This window comes from Pogonomyrmex barbatus, unplaced genomic scaffold (genome assembly GCF_055798465.1).
Source record: "Pogonomyrmex barbatus isolate J1 unplaced genomic scaffold, ASM5579846v1 scaffold5, whole genome shotgun sequence".
NCBI classification, from domain to species: domain Eukaryota; kingdom Metazoa; phylum Arthropoda; class Insecta; order Hymenoptera; family Formicidae; genus Pogonomyrmex; species Pogonomyrmex barbatus.
The window spans coordinates 3,985,905-4,007,006 of record NW_028297149.1 but is presented as its reverse complement, the minus strand read 5'-3'; the positions used below and the strand labels follow the sequence as shown (position 1 = coordinate 4,007,006).

Genomic DNA, 21,102 nt, shown 5'->3' with positions numbered 1-21,102 from the left:
TTTCTTGGACATTTCTTTTTTGTACTTTTTAAGTGACTTTCGTACTGACTTTTGTACTTTTTTTTAAGTGACTTTCTACCTCAACCTGGTGAGTCTTTTTTTAATTTTTTTCTTTTTTTATTTTTTACTCGGCGGCGGTGGCGGTGGCGGCGGCGGCGGCGGCGGCGGCGGCGGCGGCGGCGACCCCCCCTCCCCCCTCTGACGTCATGTCCACGCGTCCAATTTTTTATATCATCTTCGTTATTTATCTTTTGATAATTATTTATCACGGTGCTCTGAAGGCATCAATCGTCGACGCTGTTTACATTCAATGGCACTGGGTCGCCCAACACGCGCCGTCCCCCCCTCCCCCCTCCCCGGAGCTCCTCGGTTACGCGCCGTTCCCCCCCCCGCACACCCGCACCCCCTCAACGCTTCTGAGTTAGAATCCGTCTTATATTCCTACTTTTGTTCTTAACCAATTTGAAATCCTCATCCATTTTTATTAGTTTCCTAATATAACGAGCCAACGAATGATCTGCATGATTCATTTGATCGTAAAATAACAATTTAGATGGCATAGTTTTTATGACGGCATGATATGTATTATTTATTACGCACTGTAATTTGTCTAAATTATTTTTCTAGTCGAAGGGGAATTCATCAGTTTAGTTAGTTAACTTTTTATAAAGCAGTTCACCCTTTTTACAGCCCTATTTGCCCACGGGAAGGCTACTCCTATTTTACGGTGTCTAACGTAGTGATTTTTCAAAAATTCCGCGAATTCACTAGATGTAAAGACCGTACCTTTATCTGTTACCAATTCCGTGGGCCTGTCGAACATCATAAATATTTTATTTAAGTGTGATATAACCTCTCTCGTAGTTTTGATGGGGCATAACTACGTGAAACAGGTGTACGCTTCGATCACTACAAGTATGTGCCGATAGTGGTCCTCGGTTTCGGAGAGGACCGAAGTGATCCGCGTGAAAGGTGTCTAACACGGAATTTGAGACAGGTAAAGAACCCGATTCTCCTTCAAATCTATGCATGGAATCGTTTGACGTTAGGCACACCAGAAACAAATCTATATAGTTTTTTATTCTTTTTCTCATAGACGGAAACCAGTAGTTCGACGTCAAGCCCTGGAAGGTTTTCTTCAGCTCGCAATGGACCATATTATCATGATGAGCTCATATTAAATTTACGACCAATTCCGGTACCGCGAATTTCAGTGTCACCGTCCTTTCGATATATCAAGCCATCTATTAGTACAAGCCGTTCGTCGTCTCTTGATTCGAGTTTTTTGCTAATCGCTTTAAGTTTCGGATTGGTTAATTGTCTGAACTCTAGTTCACGCTCGAGAGGAAGCTCATCTATGTATGCCACGCTACGGCTTAAAGCGTCAACGTGCTGTATTTTCTTTCCTGAATGATGCAACGTTTTAAAATAATAATTTTGCAGCAAAAGCGTCTACCGAGTGATACGAGGGTTTAGATTGGCCTTATTGATCGCATATACTAGAGCGTTGCAGTCGGTAATGATGGTTAAAAATATTCCGCATAGATAAATGTGAAAACATTCGACCGCACGTACGATGGCTAGCATTTCGAGTTCCAAACTGTAGTAGTTCTTTTCTGCTCGTTTTGTTGTTTGACTATAATATGCTACTGCTGACCAACTACCGGTTTTTTGTTTTTGCAGCAGAATTGCACCTAAACCCGAACTGCACGCGTCGGTATGTAGTTCTGTCTCTGCGTTGAGATTGTAAAGTGCAAGAATTGGCAACGTAGTAAGTTCTAATTTCAATAATTCAAACGACGCTTTACATTTTTCATCAAAATCAAAATTACTATCTTTTTTTAAAAGATTCTGAATAGGAGCGGCTTTTGCTGCGAAGTCCTTAATAAATTTTCTAAAGTAACTTGCTAATCCTAAAAAATATTGCACTTCGGTTGTTTAAAATTTTTTATAGCTTCCGTGTGTCTCGGGCTCAACGTGATTCCAACTTTAGAAATAAAATATCCTAAAAATTCAATATTTTTTTCTCAGAAATTGACACTTCCGATAATTTAATTCGAACCGATACTTTTTCAGGATCAATGTTTTGAACAAAATCGCTAAATTCTGGTCGACCGATTCAAATGGAATTAATACGTCCATAGATGATGATTTTATCTTCGCTGATCAACGGATTAAGAATCTGTACCACATGCTTCTGGAACTCCGCTGGGGTCTCCGAATATCCAAAACATAAGTGTACGTACTCGAACCATCCGGCGTAACGAATGAAAAGTATTTGGTATGATTCTCGTGCACCCATGAATTTGATGAAATCAATCTTTAAGGTCAAGCAACATGAAAACGGATTTGTTGTTTAATCTCGATAAACAATTTTCGATTACAGGAAATGAGTATTTCTGCTTTTCTACTCTCACGTTGAGCGGACGCAGGTCAACGCACAAACGGATTTGACCGTTATGTTTGCGAACCGATATCACGCGAGCACAGTACGGTGACACGCTAAATTTAATTATCTCTTTCTTAAGAAAGTCATCCGTAATTTCTCGAATTTATTGACGCTCTGTACGAGGATAGTCTGAAAAGTTTTGAGCCTTAACATGAAGATGACATTACTCGTCAAAACCATTCTATTATAGTAATAGTATTACAATAGTATATGCTTTGAAAGACTTTTGTGAAAATTTCAGTCATTTTGGACGCTCAATTGTTATTTGACAGTCGTTTGTGTCAGTCGATGTCAGTGTTTTTGTAAAAATGGAAAAAATTGAATATCTTGCCGTGATTAAATTTTTACATTTGAAAGGCAATACGCCTGCGCAAATTAAAATCGAGTTGGACGCTGTTTATGGGGATTCTGCCCCATCATTTGCCACCGTAAAAAGATAGGCAGCTGAATTTAAATGTGGTCGTACCAGCTTGGCTGATGATGAACGTTCGGGACGGCCAAAAACTGCGACCACCGCTGATAACATCGAAAATGTTTACCAAATGGTACTGGACGACCGTTGAATCAAGCGAGATAGCAGAGCATCTCTCTGGGCATATCAAAAGAACGCGTTTGTCATATATTGACTGAAAAATTGGATATGCGCAAGCTATTCGCTCATTGGGTGCCGTGCTTGCTCACTGTGGACCAAAAACGAATTCAAATGAACATTTCCAAGACTCTGTTGGAGCGGTTTAAGCGAAACAAGTCAGATTTTTTGCGTCGATTCATAACTATAGATGAAACTTGGATCCACCACTCCAGAGACAAAAGAACAGTCAAAACAGTGGACTGCAAAGGGTGAATCTGCTCCGAAAAAAGTGAAGACGGTTCCATCAGCTGGGAAGGTAATGACGACTGTTTTTTGGGATAGTCACGGAATTGTGTGTATCGACTATCTTGAAAAAGGTAAAACAATAACGGGAGCGTATTACTCATCATTACTTGATAAGCTGAAGGCAGAAATTGCAAAAAAAATGTCCGCATTTGAAGAAGAAGAAAGTGCTGTTCCATCAAGACAACGCACCTGCTCACACTTCGGCGGTCGCCATGGCCAAAATTCACGAACTGCACTTCGAATTGGTTGACCACCCATCGTATTCACCAGATCTGGCCCCCAGCGACTTTTTCCTGTTTCCTAAGCTTAAAGTTTCGCTTGGAGGACAGAGATTTTCATCGAATGAGGAGGTCATCGCATACGTAAACGCCTATTTTGCGGAGCAAGATGCCAAGTACTATTTGGAAGGGTTAAAGAGGTTAGAGTATCGATGGGAAAAGTGTATCGACTTAAAAGGAGATTATGTTGAAAAATAAAACTATATTTGACCGAAAAAATACTTGTTTCTATGTTAGGCTCAAAACTTTTCAGACTACCCTTATATAACCGAAACGACGCGGGGAGTATGCGTATATTGAATTATCTTTAAGTCAAACTCGAACTGCCATCATCGGCGCAAAATTATGTGTCTCGATGTCAAGAAGGAGATTAACAAATCTTTTTTTTCAGGTGCTCCAAAATCTATCTAGATTTCTCTCACCAGCTATTCCAGCTTTTCAGCCGCCTCTTCCTCAACGCATAAGTGTGAAAGGAAATTAACATTTGAATTAATCTCGTTCTCGACATCAGAACCGTGCAATTTATAGACTAGAGTAAGCTTTTCGTTTTTCATAAACTCGCGGCCTAAAATAATATCGCCTTCGAAAGAACTATCCGGTATTACATACATATCGGTAACAAGGGTTCTATCCCTAGTAGACTTAAACGCAAATTAGTGTAGACTATCCCGAAAATTTCAAGCGGCTCGTTATTCAAATTTACCAGTCTTTTAACGATATAAAATGGCTAACGAAAGTCGAATTCATTTCTCGTAAACCGATGATTTAACGAAGGAAACCGGGCTACCGGTGTCCATAAGCGCAATTAAGTTACATGATTTATCACAAATACTGTTTATCGTAACATACGGTCTGTTGATTTCCATCGTGTCCTCTGCGGTGACTAGTGCAACTGGGCCGTCCGTAGCAGCCTGGAGACGCAGCCGGCACAGGAATCCGAGGCTGAAGCGGAGGAGGTCGCTGATTCTTTTCCTGCAGGACAGTCGTATTTAAGGTGCCCTTTTGATTTGCATTAAAAACACACTAAATCACTGCGACAATCTTTATAAACGTGATCTTTCTTCCCGCAGTTACGGCACGGAAGATCGCGCACTTTTAGAAGATGCGTCATCTGATGAGGCCTTCGTTTTATCTCGGTGAAACCCTCGGTAATACAACGCACCTTGTCCAAAAAACTATCCAGCGAATCACTTGCCACTGAAAGAGCCGTAGCCCGTAAGGAACTGAAAGTCACACCACCAATTAACAGATGAATCACGTCTTTTGTGGGTAAGTCTAACGAATAAATTAACGCTTGTTTAGCTATAGCGTACTGGTCGAAGAGTGGCACTCGTTAATATTGATCACAATCTCATTTGATCACGTTGCGATTGATCACATTGCAATTGACCACGTTGATATTGACCACGTTGCAATTGACCACCGTCCCGATTGACTACCGTCCCGTTTGGCTACAATCCCGTTTGACCACCGTCCCGATTGACCACCGTCTCAATTGACCATCGTCCCGATTGACCACCGTCCCGATTGATCACTGTCCCGATTGATCACGGTTCGATAACTATTATCCCGATTGACCATCGTCCCGATTGATCACAGTCCTGATTGACCACCGTCCCGATTGACCACCGTCCCGATTGATCACTGTCCCGATTGATCACGGTTCGATAACTATTATCCCGATTGACCATCGTCCCGATTGATCACAGTCCTGATTGACCACCGTCCCGATTGACCACCGTCCTGATTGACCACCGTCCCGATTGACCATTGAAATTGATAATATTCAATATACTGTTTTTATCACTGCGTTTAATAGTGTTACGTCCGAGGTTCTGGAGGAAAGGTAATACCTTCCGTCAGGAGGAGGAGAACTCGAGTGGACGCACGGAACCTTTTCTGCTCTCACAGACCGACGTCGTGAGGTCGATCCGCGAGTCGAACGCGCGTTAAGGTGACAGGAATCGGATTAGCGTCGGTGACGTTATAACCCTTATCTGCGCCAGTGCTATCGGTGGTCCATTTTTTGGTCAGAGAACCGAATCTCTTTTACCAGAGATGGACCTCGTGCGATCCTCAGAGAGTGAACGGTTCGGGGTCAAGTTTTTGGGTAAATAAATTGAAACGGAATCCGAGGTAACTGATTTAATAATAATAAAAAAAAGGAAATACAATATGTTAATTCGCAAATTTTGCTGTGTACATTTGAGTGTAGAAGTACTGGTTACAAAAAATTTTATACATAAAATTTCAAATGATAATAAATAACAAAACAAAAAAAATCTGGTATTTATATACCCAATTGTTCCAATTGGAGCAAAAAATTGGCGATCGCGAGCATATCGATGGGATCGGGTTGCAGGTGTGGCGAGGGATTAGGGTTGCGGAAAATCTTTATTGGAACAAGGGAAGAGGGTCACGGGAAATGTACATAGGAATGGTATCGTTAACTTGGTCTTGAGATTTGATCCCAAAACTGGCTGTCGGGTTTAAATTTTCTTTTAATGAAAAAGGTTCCAGGAGGTGGATGGGAGAGCGGAGAAATTGACGGACGAGATCGTAGAACTTCTCCACATCGAAGTTCTCTGGAGTACATTGCTTCTCGAAATCTGCCGCGGAGCAGAGGGCGGTGGCGTATTGTTGTAAAGAGATGTTAGCGAGTCTCGATTCTATGTCTATTAATTGCTCCACGAGTTCCTCGGCGTGTCCGGTTTCGCGAAGAATCCGTTTATTTAGCTTCTCCCGACGGTGTCGCAATGCCCGTTTCGTTGGCTTGTTCGGGATGGCTTTCGTTTGGTTCACTATGTAAATATAAGAGTTAGATGAGAGAGAGTGTGAGGTGAGAGTAGAAAGAAAAAAAAAATATTTGAGGAATCGTGATAAGGCAGCTTCACCGAATCAATCGGCGGCTTGCCAGGTTGGAATGTTGTGGAATCGGGGGAGGCAGCTTCACCGAGTTAATTGGCGGCTTGCCAAGTCGGAATGCGAAGAAATCGGGGAAGGCTGCTTCACTGAGTTAATCGGCGGCTTGCCATTTGGAATGTTGGAGAGTTTTAAGGAAACAATTATGTCGAGATATCGCGAACCAAACAGTCAGTCTACAGCGGGAAAGAGTGATAAAAATGGATTTACTTTTGTTGTGACGGGCGCTGGTGATGGACGAGAGGTGTAGTGCCTAGGCTGGATCGTGGATCGAATCACACGAAATTGAAAGAATCGCACACAGATTCTAACTGAAAAAAGAAATTTTTGCGACAAGCTCGGATGGTCCCATCCGCGAAGGTGTGGAGCGATGAAAAGCGAGAAGAGAGCGATCCGCTCCAAGTCGCGGTTTTTAAAGGCTTCCGAAGGGGTGAGAATATCTGAGGGCGTGATGAATTTCTGCGTTGGCTTGTCGAATGATAGTTTAGAAAAATTGTGAGTATAGAGGAAGGAGGGGAGTTCTGTGCGGTGTTCTGTGAATTGTGGTTGTTTTTATATTTCCAGATTTAGCGAATGATGGAATTAGTTAGTGAAAATTTTCTCGCCATTCCACACTCTCAATCATTCATTGATGTGGCCAACGGCCGCTAATCGTTTCTTCTTGATTGGCGTTTCCTTTAGTTTCCCCACCAATTTGGGGAGTGTCACCCTCGAACGATCCGACGTGTTTCTTATCCGTTAAGAATTTGCTTTTGTTAATATTTTTTATTTTTATTGGTATGTTATAAACTTGTCGGTGCTGACAAAGCTGTCTATCCCAAGAATTATTTTTTTATAGTGAAACGTATCTCGAAAGAAATTTTTGTGTATTTATTTAGGGTTTCTTTAGATCGTTCGAAGCGCTTCATTTTCTAATTAGCAGCCGTTGTTTTTTTCCGAAAGAGAAGAATTCGTGAAGTCCCCCGGACGTAACACCCCCCACCTTAGACAAATGTTGGAGGTGCACAACATTTGCAACAATAGGATAATAATTCTTCTCTTTCGGTTCCCTTTTTTTTTGTGAAGAAGAAGGAAGGAACAGGCGACCACCAAAACCCCTTCCTTATTTCCTCGTTCTTCCTCGTCTTCGCTTACATTAACTAACGTTACATTATATTCGCAATACTGTTTAAAATTAAATTGCGCATCGTTCACTCCCCCCCTTTTTTTTACACTTTTTTACATTTAAGAACACTTACCTTTTTTTTTACACTTAAGAAAAATATCTTAAGTGTTTCATGCCTAAAATTTGTTAGTGCGTATTTATTTTGAAAGGATTTATTTTTCCTTGTTGAAAAGGGTAAAGAATGCGCAAAATCTTGATGTATGCGGAGGTGCTTGGATTCGATAGAAGAGTATTATTACTATTACTATTATTATTATTATTATTATTATTATTATTATTATTATTATTATTATTATTACTACGATTACAAATAAATTTGAAGGAATTATAAGAATTTCGAAAGGATTAATGATAATTTTGGCTTAACTCTATCGTATTTATTAGGTACAAAAAAGTTCTGAGCTTTTGTTTTGCAAAATTCAATTTTTATTCAAATAAAAAAATATTAATTAGCGAAATATTCCGTTTGCATCAATGACCTTTTGCCATCTTTCGGATAGCTTGAGAATTCCTTGACGATAGAAGCTCACCGGCTTCGAAGCATCAATGCATTTTCGTATCTCTTCAAATCTCACGAAATGTGTATCAGTCAAATGATGCTGCAGCGACCGGAATAGGTAGTAATCGGAAGGCGCCATGTCTGGGCTATACGCCGCGTGCGGGAGAAGTTCCCAGCCTAACGCAAAGACATGTCCTGAGTCGCTTTCACAACGTGGTCGAGCATTGTTATGAAGCAAAGATCACTTTACGACGTCCTTGGCCAGTAAATGGCTTCTTTTCTTCTAATGCATCGCTCAAATTGGTCAATTGTTGTTGGTAGTGGTCTGTCGTGATTGTTTCCCGGTTGTAACAACTCGTAACACACCTTTCCAATCCCACCAGATATAGAGCAAAAGCTTCTTGACGTGGATATTGGGCTTTGGCGTCGATGTCGAAGATTGACCAGGGTCAACCCATGATTTTCTACGTTTAGGGTTATCATAAAGAATCCATTTTTCATCGCCTGTAATGATTTTGTGCAGAACATCTTTTTTCCGAAACTTTGAAAGCAAAGTGAGTGCAGTGTCACGATGATTTTTGTTGTCTTCGGACAATTCATGCGGAACCCATCTGCCTTCCTTCTGAACCTTTCCCATCGTACGTAAATGTATGGAAATGGTTTGCTGCGTAACGCCAAGCTCTTCTGCAAGCTCCTTTTTAGTTTGCGCAGAGTTTATATCCAGCAGTGCTTGCAATTCGTCCGTTTCAATCTTTTGAGGGTCCAGGCGTCCAGCACGCGATTCATCTTCAAGACTGAAATCTCCTTGGCGAAATTTTTGATACCATCTTTTACATGTAGTATGACTTACAGCGTTCTCTCCATATGCAGCACAAATCATTGCAGTGGCTTCAGCAGCATTTTTTTCAGATGAAACGCGAAGTGGATGGAAAATCGAATATGCTCTTTTGTTATTGTCATCGTGAACACTACTGATTTTTGAAGTTATGTGCATCAAACGCCAAACTAAACAAATATGGCATTTTAGAAGGCCAAATGTCAACGTTTTAAAACCGCAAAAGGGCGGGAAGGTATATAAAATTTAAATTATTATTTCGGTTGTATGAAATCTAAAGCTCAGAACTTATTTGTATACCTAATATTATATAGCATTCAAGAAGAAAAAAATGATTTTGTATAACGATCAGCAAATTCTTGCCTCCCCCCTTTTTTTTTCTTAACAACATGTTATATTACGTGAGTACCACCAGTCGCGTCTCGCTTGGTTTGGAATTATATCTCTATATTCTACATCCCAAGATGGTTTTCCTATCCTCTTCCCCCTCTTTTTTTTCAAAGGTCTTAGTACAAATGGCCAAGCCGTGGCCAGGCGTTTTAGCGCTCTTTACCTGCCTCAGTCAATGCGTATCGTCTGGTTATGATTTGTTATACTAGGTAAGGTGACGTTCGCATGAGAATTTATTCGACTGGGCAATTAGATGTGTAGGATTATTATCCTACCAACTTATTAATATTATTATGCTGTAGTTTAGGGTGTTGGTGGTTGCAGATGAAGAGAGAAAAATAAAAATAATAAGCGCTCCCGCTCTCCAGTAGGCACTCAAGTAGTATCGATATGAATAAAGAATTAATCGACTTGGTTACATTTCCTCCCTCTTTATGTCACAAAAAGAAAAAATTAATATAATAAGTTTAATAATAAAAGAAGTGGATGATATATGTGTAAAAAGAACTTAAGTAACTGTTATCAATATTACTATGATTATTATTAAATTATAATGTTTACGATTGTTCAACTTAAACATTACTTTATTAACTAAGTAAGTATACGAGATAAAAAAAAAGATATAACTAAGAGAAATAAGGATGGTATAATTAAAAGAAACAAAGTTTGTGTAACTAAGTATATAGACTCATTTTTTTAGATCGTTGGGAAGGTATCCACGATTCGGGCCTCTTTCTCGACTCGTGCCTCCCCTAGAAATACCAGTGAAGGTTCGTGACCCCCCAGTCGTCCTCGTGCGGCAAGACTAATTTGACCATTGCGGCCCCGTTTTCCAGTGGACGCACGATGTTAATATATCTGCTGCGTCCTTCGGTTAGGATTCGGCACAAAGCTCTAGTTTTCCTGGACCAAAATCTGGTTGGTTTAGCTGATCCTGTGTAGGCTAGTCCACAGGTAAGAGCCTGCCAGCATAATTCTTGGAAATGCCCTTCCAAGCGGAAAATTTGATGGAATGGTCTCCACACTTAGCGTCCTATATCCCTGAGATCGATCCGGGCGGTCCTCTGGGCCGGGTTGACTCCCGTAATCCCCTTTGCCATACGTCGCCGTCTTTTATGGCAACAGGCTTGTCTTCTTCTATGTCGTTGGATAAATGAGTTCTTTTGATTTGCGGTTCATTCGGAAGTTAAGTTCTTCCGATAGATCTTGCAGAGCTGATTCTCCATTTTTAACCGGACCCAAAACGGGAGCGGAGATTCCATTCGTAGAATCTTACATTCGAGACGCCCACGAGTCAAACGGCTGGTCGATGGCTTCCATTCTTCTCCTCTCCTTTTTTACTTTTACTTTCTTCACTTCTAAAAAGTTTAATGATTATTAGGTTGTGGAGGGGGAATAGTAGATACGAGAAGGAAAGAAAAGAAGTTGTTTTGTTGTTATTATTTTTTTAGTTCGAACGAAAATCTTGGTTTTTCCTCTGGTGGTAATAAAGGGTATACTTGGTTTTCGGGGGTCTTACTATACAGGTCAGACTCTGGTGAGCTGGCCTGCTCAGATTTTTGAAACCTTTTTGTCCCTAACAGTAATAAAAGATGGGTAATAGAATTCCATGGCGCCCAGTAGATGTATGGACCATCCATACAGTATGCAAAGCGTAACCATGTACGATTGTGTCTACTATTAGTTTTATGATTCTCCCGGTGAGGTATATTCCAATTACCCCAGCACTGATATTGCTGAAAATTAAGAATTTATTCCAAAATTTTTTCCATACGGATGCAGCTATTTTTGTTATGGATGCTTCGTCTAATAGATTTGAGAGTGACCCTCCGTTCAGAGAGATTGGTTGTCCGATCATCCGCCTGGCTACCGTGTTGAGCACCGCCGGTCGCTCAGCAGGGAACAATATGTGGTCTTGTAGGTCATTGAGATCATTTTCGGTGTATATTCCGCTTGTATCGAGCGATCCAGGGCTAACATATTTCCACGTAGGTTTGATCATAGGTTTCATAATTGTGGGCGGTAATGATTCCACAGGTTTAGGCATGAGTTTATACTATGAGTCTCCTAGGTGATACATAGTAGGTGCGAAAGAGTTGCAATTTATCTGAGTTCCTTGTCGCAATAGTACATGGGTTTGCGGCGTTAAGTAATAGGTTTCGTTTCCCCGAATGACCGGTAGCTGATTGTAATAGTTGTCAGTTCTTGTGATTTTTACTTCTACGTATTTTATGATATGTATTAATTCTCCGGCTAACAGGGCCATATATCCAAGTCCTTTCATTAGATAATAAGCAAAGATATCGGGTGTAGTTGAGTAATTATAGCTAAGGCGTTTTTTAACATTCCCTGCTCTAGTTCACATTGTTGCAAAAGGATATTTCTGTATAATTGATTTATCTGTGTACGAATGTGCTTTTCGACGTATACGAATTTGAAATTCATGTAGGTGAATATGTCGAGGTTAGAGACACGCGTTCGTTGTTTGAAGATCGTTACGCCACGCGAGGTTTCGAAGATGATTAATTTGGGATGTTCGGTTCGAGTGAGTGTATAGCCGCGTGTTGCATATTTTCCTTTGCTAGTCAAGGCGAAAGTTGTATCTTGTGCAGTTAATGAATAGACTACTAGTTGTTGTTCATTTACGTTATCTATTATTTTGTCTGCAATCCCACTGTACAATACTCCGTAATTGTTGAATTTACAAGTGTCGGCGGGCACTGGGTCCCAGTAGGTTTCACCTCCCTCTATATCTGTGCAATGAGTGGTTGTGAGTTCACAGGCCACTCCGGATCTGAGTAGCACTCGATTACTATTTATTCGTATGTCGGCTATATATTCTTGTAGTGAGATTTTTATGCTGGCGAGTACCACGTCAGTCTACGTGCCGTACGGATCTGAATACGTGCTCCCCTTGCACGATCCATCGGCGTCTACGTGTTCTGTCAATGTTACTGGTCGGGCAGTGGTATGATTCGGTTTTAATCCAGTGATATATCCGTTATGTAACTGATAAGTTCCATAAGAATGCATTCGTTGGCATACTTCGCGCGATGTTTCCTCTATATATGAATATTTGCCATTTAAAACATCCATGGAGTGGGAAAACATTCCGCATTTTTTTATTTATCTGTCTATTTCGACCTTGCATTGAATAATCTTTACTGACTCAAATTCGTTTATTTGTAGAAGTTGTATATAGACGTTAGTTGAATTTACGTTCTGTGGCGGGATGTCGCATTCTTCGATATTTAGTAGGGATAAGGTTGTTAGATTTGTTGAGGGCGAGCCGCAGTCATAGCCTATTATCCCATGCGTTTTATGGAACCGGATTGTTAAAATTGCTATTATTACTGCCCAGCAATTATAGAGATCCATCTGAAAATGGTTACGTTTTTTTTTTGATTATTTGTCTGGAGGTAACTTAATATGCGAAATTCGTAAACGGTTAGGATGGACGATTCGACTATTTTTCTTTATTCTAATTTTTACGTTAGTTTTATTTAATATTTCTAGAACTTCGTGTGGTCCGGTATACTGATTTCCAAATTTACCCTTTAATAGAAATTAAAGTTCCTTTAATAGAAATACGTAATCCCCAGATTTAAAGATTTGAGGGTTGATTTTTTTGTCATAATATTTCTTTGATTTGTGTTTCGCATTGATGATATTTTCACGCGCGTTCCCTCGAAGGTTATGGAGTTGAGTGACTAAGGTTACTAAATAGTCATTATAGCTAGTTAATTTATCTTCTGGTGCTAGAAATTTTTCCGAAAGTATTCTTGCAATTTTTCCAAATATTAATTCGTATGGAGTATGTTTTGTAGCTTCGTGGTGTAGCTACGCAGGTATTATAATTAAACATTGCGAGGCTAACCCATCGGTCCCATTGTTCTTGTTCGTTTGCATATTGTTTAAGATACTCTCCTAGTGCGTGATGTGATCGTTCTAGAGATCCATTGGATTGAGAATGGAAGACGGTTGTACGAAACTTACGGATTCTAAAAAGTTTTGCAATCTTTCTCATTAAATCACTGACAAAATTTCTTCCCTGATCGGTTAATATTGCTTTGGGTGCTCCGAATATACAAATGAATTTATTAACAAAAGCCTCGGCTATTGTTTCGGAGGTTTGATTTGATAGGGGAATTCCCATGCTGAATTTAGTCAATTGATCTTGTAGTGTACTGTAAATAAGAAGGGAGGGTGTGCGTCACGACAGGGCCCGACCACGAACCAGTCGTGAAAATTCGTAATTATTTTGCGAAAAAATACCACCTCAGCCAGGAATCGAACCTGAATCTCCTGCTTACTGGGCAGGCATCTTATCCTTTCGATTATCGAGGCATGTGATGATATTTATCGCAATAACGTGTTTAGAACAACAAGTCAACAATACAATGACATACACACATATACATATATTACAATATACATATATATATGTATATTCTCTCGAATCCCCACGACCGGTACTGGTACACTACAAGATCAATTGTAAAATGTATTCGTTTTCTCTCTCCGTTTTTTGTAGAGGCCCGACAATATCCATTGCTACTTTGTCGAAGGCTGTTCCCGGAGTATCGGTAATTATCATGGGTTGTTTCGTTTTAACGCTTATTAACTTTTTCAATTGACATTGCAAGCATTGTTGAATGTACCATTGGACGTCAGATTTCATATTTTCCCAATAGTAATTATGTTATACGTTTACTTCTGTTATACATTTTAGTAACTCTATGTCCACCTGTAGGTGAGCAATGTGTTTCGCCTATTATAAAAGGGCGAAGATCTTTCGGAGGATATTTTACTATCCGTTACAAATAATTAGTTTAGTTAATGAGTCGAGAAAGGTCGTTTGTATTTGTGTCTTAATTTTGCTCCACGGAATGTTGCAAATAAAATCCGTTTTAGCAATGCTAATAGTTTCTAATTTTAATTCCTCCGTTATTTTTCGTAATTCCATTAAAGTTTGCGTTATATAATTTAAAATCATTGTTGGCCCTTCTCTCAATCCTTCATCAATGGGTAAGGCCACGTGAAAATAGTTTTTGCGTTTTATAATCTGCGGTCTACACAGAGCGAGTTCATTGAGGGTAGGCAATTCGTTGCGCTCGAGTAATTTTTGTGCTCCAGAATCTAATGGATTTCCATCAACATTGACAAAATATGCTACGTTATCTTTCCGCAAAAATAATAATTTGCGGGAATCAACAACATTGTTTTTCATTAGCTTATGGTCAATGATAGTTGGTTTAAGTTTATCTATACTACTAAGTTCTTCATTTTTTTCATTTGTTATTTCGCTTCCTTCTTCATCGTCAGTGTTTTCGCCATTCTCTTTTTCCTTGTCGCTTTTGTTGGTTTGATCTTCAATTTCTTGGGGTTAATTTCTTCTTTGAAGTTGCGTTGAATTTAAGCGTTTATTTCTTTTGTTTATCGTTTGGCTGTGAGTGAGCATTCTTCTGGCTCTCGGTGGATCGTGTATTAATGCTTTCTCTGTCTGCTGCATTGGTAATTCGTCCAGTTCTTCTTGTGTAAAGAGTATTGAATCCGTATTATCCTTAAACAGATTGTCGTCAGGTAGTAAATTTTCTGTTTGCTCGTCATCTGAAAGATATAACTCGAAGTTTTCGTCCTCTTCTGTTTCTTTCTCCTCATCGGATTCTTCTAACATTTTAGAAATTATTTCTGCATCCTTTGCTTCGTTGGGATTTAAAATTCTCCGGTCAATAATTGCCTTGCAGTTCACTTCTTCACAATTCACCGAATTCCTGGATAATGCATCGGCATTTACGTTAGTTTTTCCTATTGTTTGTATACAACATCGTAATCATATTCGGCTAATTTTAATCTCCATCATAATATTCTCATGTTGATATCTTGAGCGTTTTTAAACCACAATAGAGGTTTATGATCTGTGACTAAAGTAAATTTTCGGCCGTATAAATATGAGCGGAAATGTTTAACACAATATAATATAGCCAGCGCTTCCTTTTCGTATGTATCGTATTTTAATTCATTATCATTTAGAGTTCGCGACGCATACGCAACTGGTCGGTCCTTATTTATTTCACCCTGCGACAATATTTCTCCTACGGCTACTCCGAAGCGTCGGTGGTTAGGATAAAAGGTTTTGAAAAATCAGAATATTGCAACACGGGTTCTTCACATAATTTTTGTTTTAATATTTCAAATAATTCTTCTTGTCCACTCGAAACGTACGTCATTTTTTAATAAATTTGTCAAGGGTTTTGCTAATTTAGAAAAATTAGAGATAAATCGTCTGTAATATCCCGCTAGTCCTAGAAATTGTTTAATGTTTTTAGGTGTCTTGGGTCTAGGAAATCGTCGTACAGCCTCTAATAATTTTTTTGGGTCGGGTTTAACTCCGTTTTTGCTTATAACGTGTCCCAAATAAGTTACTTCTGATTTTAAAAATTCACATTTATCGGGCTGTAATTTTAAATTTGTTTCGCGTTTATCTATTAAAAGATTATATTTTCTTTCATGCTCTTCTAATGACGACGCGTAAATAACTATATCGTCCATATAAACAAATAGTTCCTTTCCTTGTAATCCTGATAAAACTAAATCCATTAATCGTTGGAAAGTAGCGGGAGCATTTTTCAATCCAAATGGCATTCTATCAAATTCGTAATACCCAAAAGGTATTGTAAAAGCGGTTTTATGGCTATCTGCTGGATCCATTTTTATTTGATATAATCCTGAGGCTAGATCGTATACCGAAAAATATCGAGCTCCTCCCAATTGATCTAAGATATTAACTATATTTGGTAGTGGATACGCATCTCCGATAGTTTTGTCATTTAATGCTCGGAAATCTAATACCATTCTCCATCGTTTATTTCCTTGAGAATCCTCTTTCTTTGGTACAATCCATCCATACGCATCATTTCGCAAATTAAGACTCTGCACAACATACGTTGGAGGGGTGTGCTGCATGGAACAAAGAACGCAGGGTCCTGATCTCGATGGTTGGCGGAGATCTCTCTGCCGATACTTATAAGAGGCATAATCGACAGTGAGAAGTCTTAGAAGGAGATCTCCTCCTTCTGCGAACGAGTCATGCTCCAGAAGGAAAAGGTCGAAAAGGAGAGAGAGAGAGAGAGAGAGAGAGAGAGAGAGAGAGAGAGAGAGAAGAGAGAGAGAGAGAGAGAGAGAGAGAGAGAGAGAGAGAGAGAGAGAGAGAGAGAGAGAGAGAGAGAGAGAGAGAGAGAGAGAAGAGAGAGAGAGAGAGAGAGAGAGAGAGAGAGAGAGAGAGAGAGAGAGAGAGAGAGAGAGAGAGAGAGAGAGAGAGAGAGAGAGAGAGAGAGAGAGAGAGAGAGAGAGAGAGAGAGAGAGAGAGAGAGAGAGAGAGAGAGAGAGAGAGAGAGAGAGAGAGAGACGCCCCCAATCAATCCCAAGTTGGAGTCAGGAGGTGCCCATCACACCATAGAAGAAGAGTCCCACCAGGAGTGACTTAGGATTAAAGAGGAGGGACTTAATTCCCTTCCCCGGCCTCCACGTACCTGGTAGAGGAGTTGAGAGTGGGGATTCCGTGAAGCGTTAAGTTTATTTCCTTATGGGAGATTCCCATCCCCATCGGTTCCCACCATTTAATCACTTTTAATGGAGGCCGCAGATGGGGGATGGGTGCCAACTAACGCTAACTGGTGTCCATATGTCCCTCAGCCGATGACACATTTGCAGGTTGGAGTGAGTATTCACTCTAATCAAAACTCTTAATCTTGGAGGACTTAAGAAAGCGGGCGATGTTCTCTCTTTCTCTAAAACGATGTCGGAAGGATCCTCGAAAGAAGGTAATGGGAGGTAATCTAACTTCAGATTCCACCAAGAGAGGATCTCCATGATGCGGGAAATGTGCTTCAAGCGTGCCTTGGCCATTCCTACTACACGCAAATGAGGGGTGGGGGTAGTAAGTAGGAGTCTCACATATAACCGTCGGTCCTTCCCTAAGAAGCCAAGGGTATCCATGAGGATTTTTCCCTCGTTTAAAAAAAAAGGGGATATAAGGCAATTAGTAATGCGGATAGCGAGACGGAAGAGAAAAATCCCCTATGAGATAGCAAAAAAGAAAAGAGAGACATGTATAAAGAGTTTGACACAACGGGGCAAAGACAGAAGCGAATAAGCTGTGTGGCTTTAAAAACATGAGAAAAATATTTTGATAAAATAAAAGACCGAGAAAGGGGAATTTTCTTAAAACAGAAAGTTCGCGAATATGACGAGGACGAATGTAATTTAGAGAAAAAGAAACAATGATGGAATGCCATTTGATGATAGAAGTGTATTTTATAAAGGTGCTAATAGGATCAACGGAATTTGATTGAATAATAATGATTTTCTCTCCTTGAAAATGTGGATTTTTTTTTTAATCGTTCTTTGTGATATAATAAAATATAATTGAATATAATTAATTATAATTTTTTTTAACTTTGTTCTCCTGTTTTTTTGTATGAATTTTGTAATAATTGTGTTTATATTTGGCGAAAAACATTTTTAACTTTATTATTTTTATTATTATTATTTACTTATAAAGGAAATTAAAAAATTAGCGAATAGAATATATTAGTAACAATATTTTTTTACAAATTATATAATATTTTTTAAATTTACAAATATAAAAATAAAAAATTTGAATGTTGAAATAAATGCTACGATGTTTTCTTACTTGTTCTTAGTTTCATTAGGATGTAAAAAAATCATAAATCTACAAACATTTATATTCTTTTAATCTTATTAAATTTTCATATCTTTGTATTTTAAAACATTGCACTTTCAATTTTCTTATATATTTTATAAATTCTCATCTCTTGCATTATTTATCTTTTTTGAAATCAAAGGTTTCATACAATTTGTCATAAGAAAGTCTTCAAATTTTGTAAAATATGATCTTTAAATACACTTAATAATCATATTTAAAGTCTAGATAAAAATTTTCAAATCAAATATCAAATATCAAAAATATTCTAAAAATAAAAATAAAAATTATCAAAAGTATTTCAAATCTCTTTCCTAGATAACTCTTCTTAAATTCTTTTATTATACAAATTCTTTGCAATTAAAATATGAATTTCATATAATATACAAAATTTTTTTACGTTAATTGCAAAATTATCTTATTTGTTTATTGTATTTCATTTTAAATGTGCCATATATACATAAATTAAAATTTTATTGATTTTTATCATAATACTAATCCATTTTTTAATATTTATTATTTATTATTAAAACGTGTATTTTTAAAATGTTTGTATTATTCCGTTTTTTTTTATTACATAACATTGTATTGTATGTATTGTATAATTTCTAACATTATTTGTTATCATTATTCATAGTCTTATATAAAACTCAATGTAAACAAATAAATATTTGGTTGTTATTTTTATTAATTTTAAACATTTTAAAGCCTTTTCAGGCTTTTAATATTAAATGATATTTAATCTTCTTACGAATTTTTTTATAATTTTTATCCATAAATTATCAGACTTGATCATTTCTATAAATTTTTAAACATTCTATTAATATAAAAAAGTATAATCAATTTTGAATGTTTTCTTGAATCAATATTTTCTTTATACTTTTTCTTTATACTTTTTATTATACTGCTTACGATTTTCAGGGCGTTTCAAGGTCCTGAAACACCTGATTTGCAGATGTATTCAGCCCTGATGGCAACGAAAACCGATTGAAAAACGATTGAAAGCAGGAATTCGCTCAGCTGTCAGTTCTTTGGATAGTTCTCTCTCACTGGTTCTCTTTCATTTATTGGTATGTAGTTATATTATCATCATTGATTTTTTAAATGTTTAATGAAAGCTCGGACTCTCGTAGGATCAAGCTCATTCTCCCATCGCCCGTCCGTCTTAAAATATGATCCTATGATCAACGCATCTGCTGTATCTGTGTAGTTATCCACGTTATCCAATGTCACGCCTGAACCGATCAGCACTGGAAGCCTTGTTGCAACGCACTTCCGTACTTCTGCAAGATGTAATATAGTATTTATCTTTCATTGCGTAAATGTAAATCTTCTGATATTACAAATTTAATTTTGTTTCAATTTTTTTCTCTCATTGAACAGGTCAAGAGTGTACCTGTCTAACAATAGCAATAATAGAATCGAAACTATCGATATATATATCTATGTTTGATATTGATATATTCCAATTTTATTATTTTTGAAAGTGTATATATTTAAGGGGATTCTAAAGTGACGGGAATTATTGGCATATTACGCACTAAAGAACTTTTTATTGGCTTGATAGATTGCAAAATCCTTTCAGGCAATTAAAATACGCATAAAAAAATGTGCGGGACGATCGATTTGACGAATAAATAAGAAAAAAATTAAAAAATTCACTTAATTTTAGCTCGTACAACTGTCACATCAGATCTTTGTTTCCTTAATACAAAAATTCTACAGCTCTATATACAAAATGAGTGCGTCCCGCACTTCGAACTAGATGAATACTATATTTTTGGATTTATGATTGAAAGCTTAGAAAAAAAGTTTAACACTTGAACAGATTGTGTATAATTTTACGTGTATATATATATATATGTATATATATATATATATATATATATATATATGCTTGGCGCAGATATAAAAGGATAAGTAGAGCAGTAATTGTAGTTGACAGATCTTGCAATACATAGCGCTGCAAAGGAAAGAAAAGGACAAACGATCTACGGGATCAATAAAACGTTCAAGCTTGTTTGCTAAAATAAAGTGAATTTAATTTTTTATCGATTTTTTCGTTAAATCGACCATCTCGCACTTCATTTTTGTGCGTATTTCAATTGCATAAAAAGATTTTGCAATCTGTAAAGCCAATTCAAAGATTCATGCTGGCTATAATGTGTCAATAATCAGTATTTTTAATAAAAACAGTTAACATATAACTTTGTGTTTTTACTTGTATATATATATATATATATATATATATATATATATATATATATATATATGAAAGGATTTTGCAATTTATCAAGCCAATAAAAAGTTCTTTGGTGCGTAATATGCCAATAATTCCCGTCACTTTAGAATCCCCTTAAATATATACACTTTCAAAAATAATAAAATTGGTATATATCAATATCAAACATAGATATATCGATAGTTTCGATTCTACTATTGCTATTGTTGGACAGGTACACTCTTGACCTGTTCAATGAGAGAAAAAAATTGAAACAAAATTAAATTTGTAATATCAGAAGATTTACATTTACGCAAAGTAATATACGAATATTATATATCCATTCTTTCATGCCTTACGCGTTATGCAAGTTCTTTGGTGCACTGTAATATATCATTTTTTTTTATACCAATTGATTCATCTCATTATTCTGTGCATAAAAGTATTAAGCTATAGTTACCAAGAAATGAATAGTTTATGAGATATTTTATACTTTATGTCAAATTCAAGCCTTATAACAGAAAGTGCTTACTATGTACATATATATATATATATATATATATATATATAAAATATATTTATAAATTTCTATTTTATATATATATATATATATATCTATTTTATATATATATATATATATATGTGTGTGTGTGTGTGTGTGTGTGTGTGTGTGTACATAGTAAGCACTTTCTGTTATAAGACTTGAATTTGATATGTAATTTGACATTACAGTGCACCAAA

At 37.5% G+C, this 21,102-nt stretch overlaps 1 protein-coding gene, 1 long non-coding RNA gene and 1 pseudogene across 15 annotated transcripts in view; 1 reads left to right on the top strand and 2 right to left on the bottom strand.

Annotated features, from left to right (window-relative positions):
* The window catches only part of LOC105422389 (uncharacterized protein F13E9.13, mitochondrial), a 263,236-nt gene that overhangs the window by 25,405 nt on the left and 216,729 nt on the right, over window positions 1-21,102 (bottom strand). The gene's annotated exons all lie outside the window — the stretch shown is intronic.
* LOC148935361 (uncharacterized) lies at window positions 866-19,193 on the top strand. Of its 2 annotated transcripts, XR_016140504.1 has the most exons (7): window positions 866-997; window positions 1,097-1,198; window positions 2,077-2,238; window positions 2,387-2,489; window positions 3,996-4,138; window positions 4,492-4,873; window positions 19,062-19,193. It is a non-coding gene; the product is annotated as an uncharacterized LOC148935361 (long non-coding RNA). The 2 variants fall into 2 exon arrangements; XR_016140503.1 differs by lacking the exons at window positions 2,387-2,489; window positions 19,062-19,193 and having other exon boundaries at window positions 4,492-5,597.
* LOC148935362 (uncharacterized) lies at window positions 10,855-12,793 on the bottom strand (annotated as a pseudogene).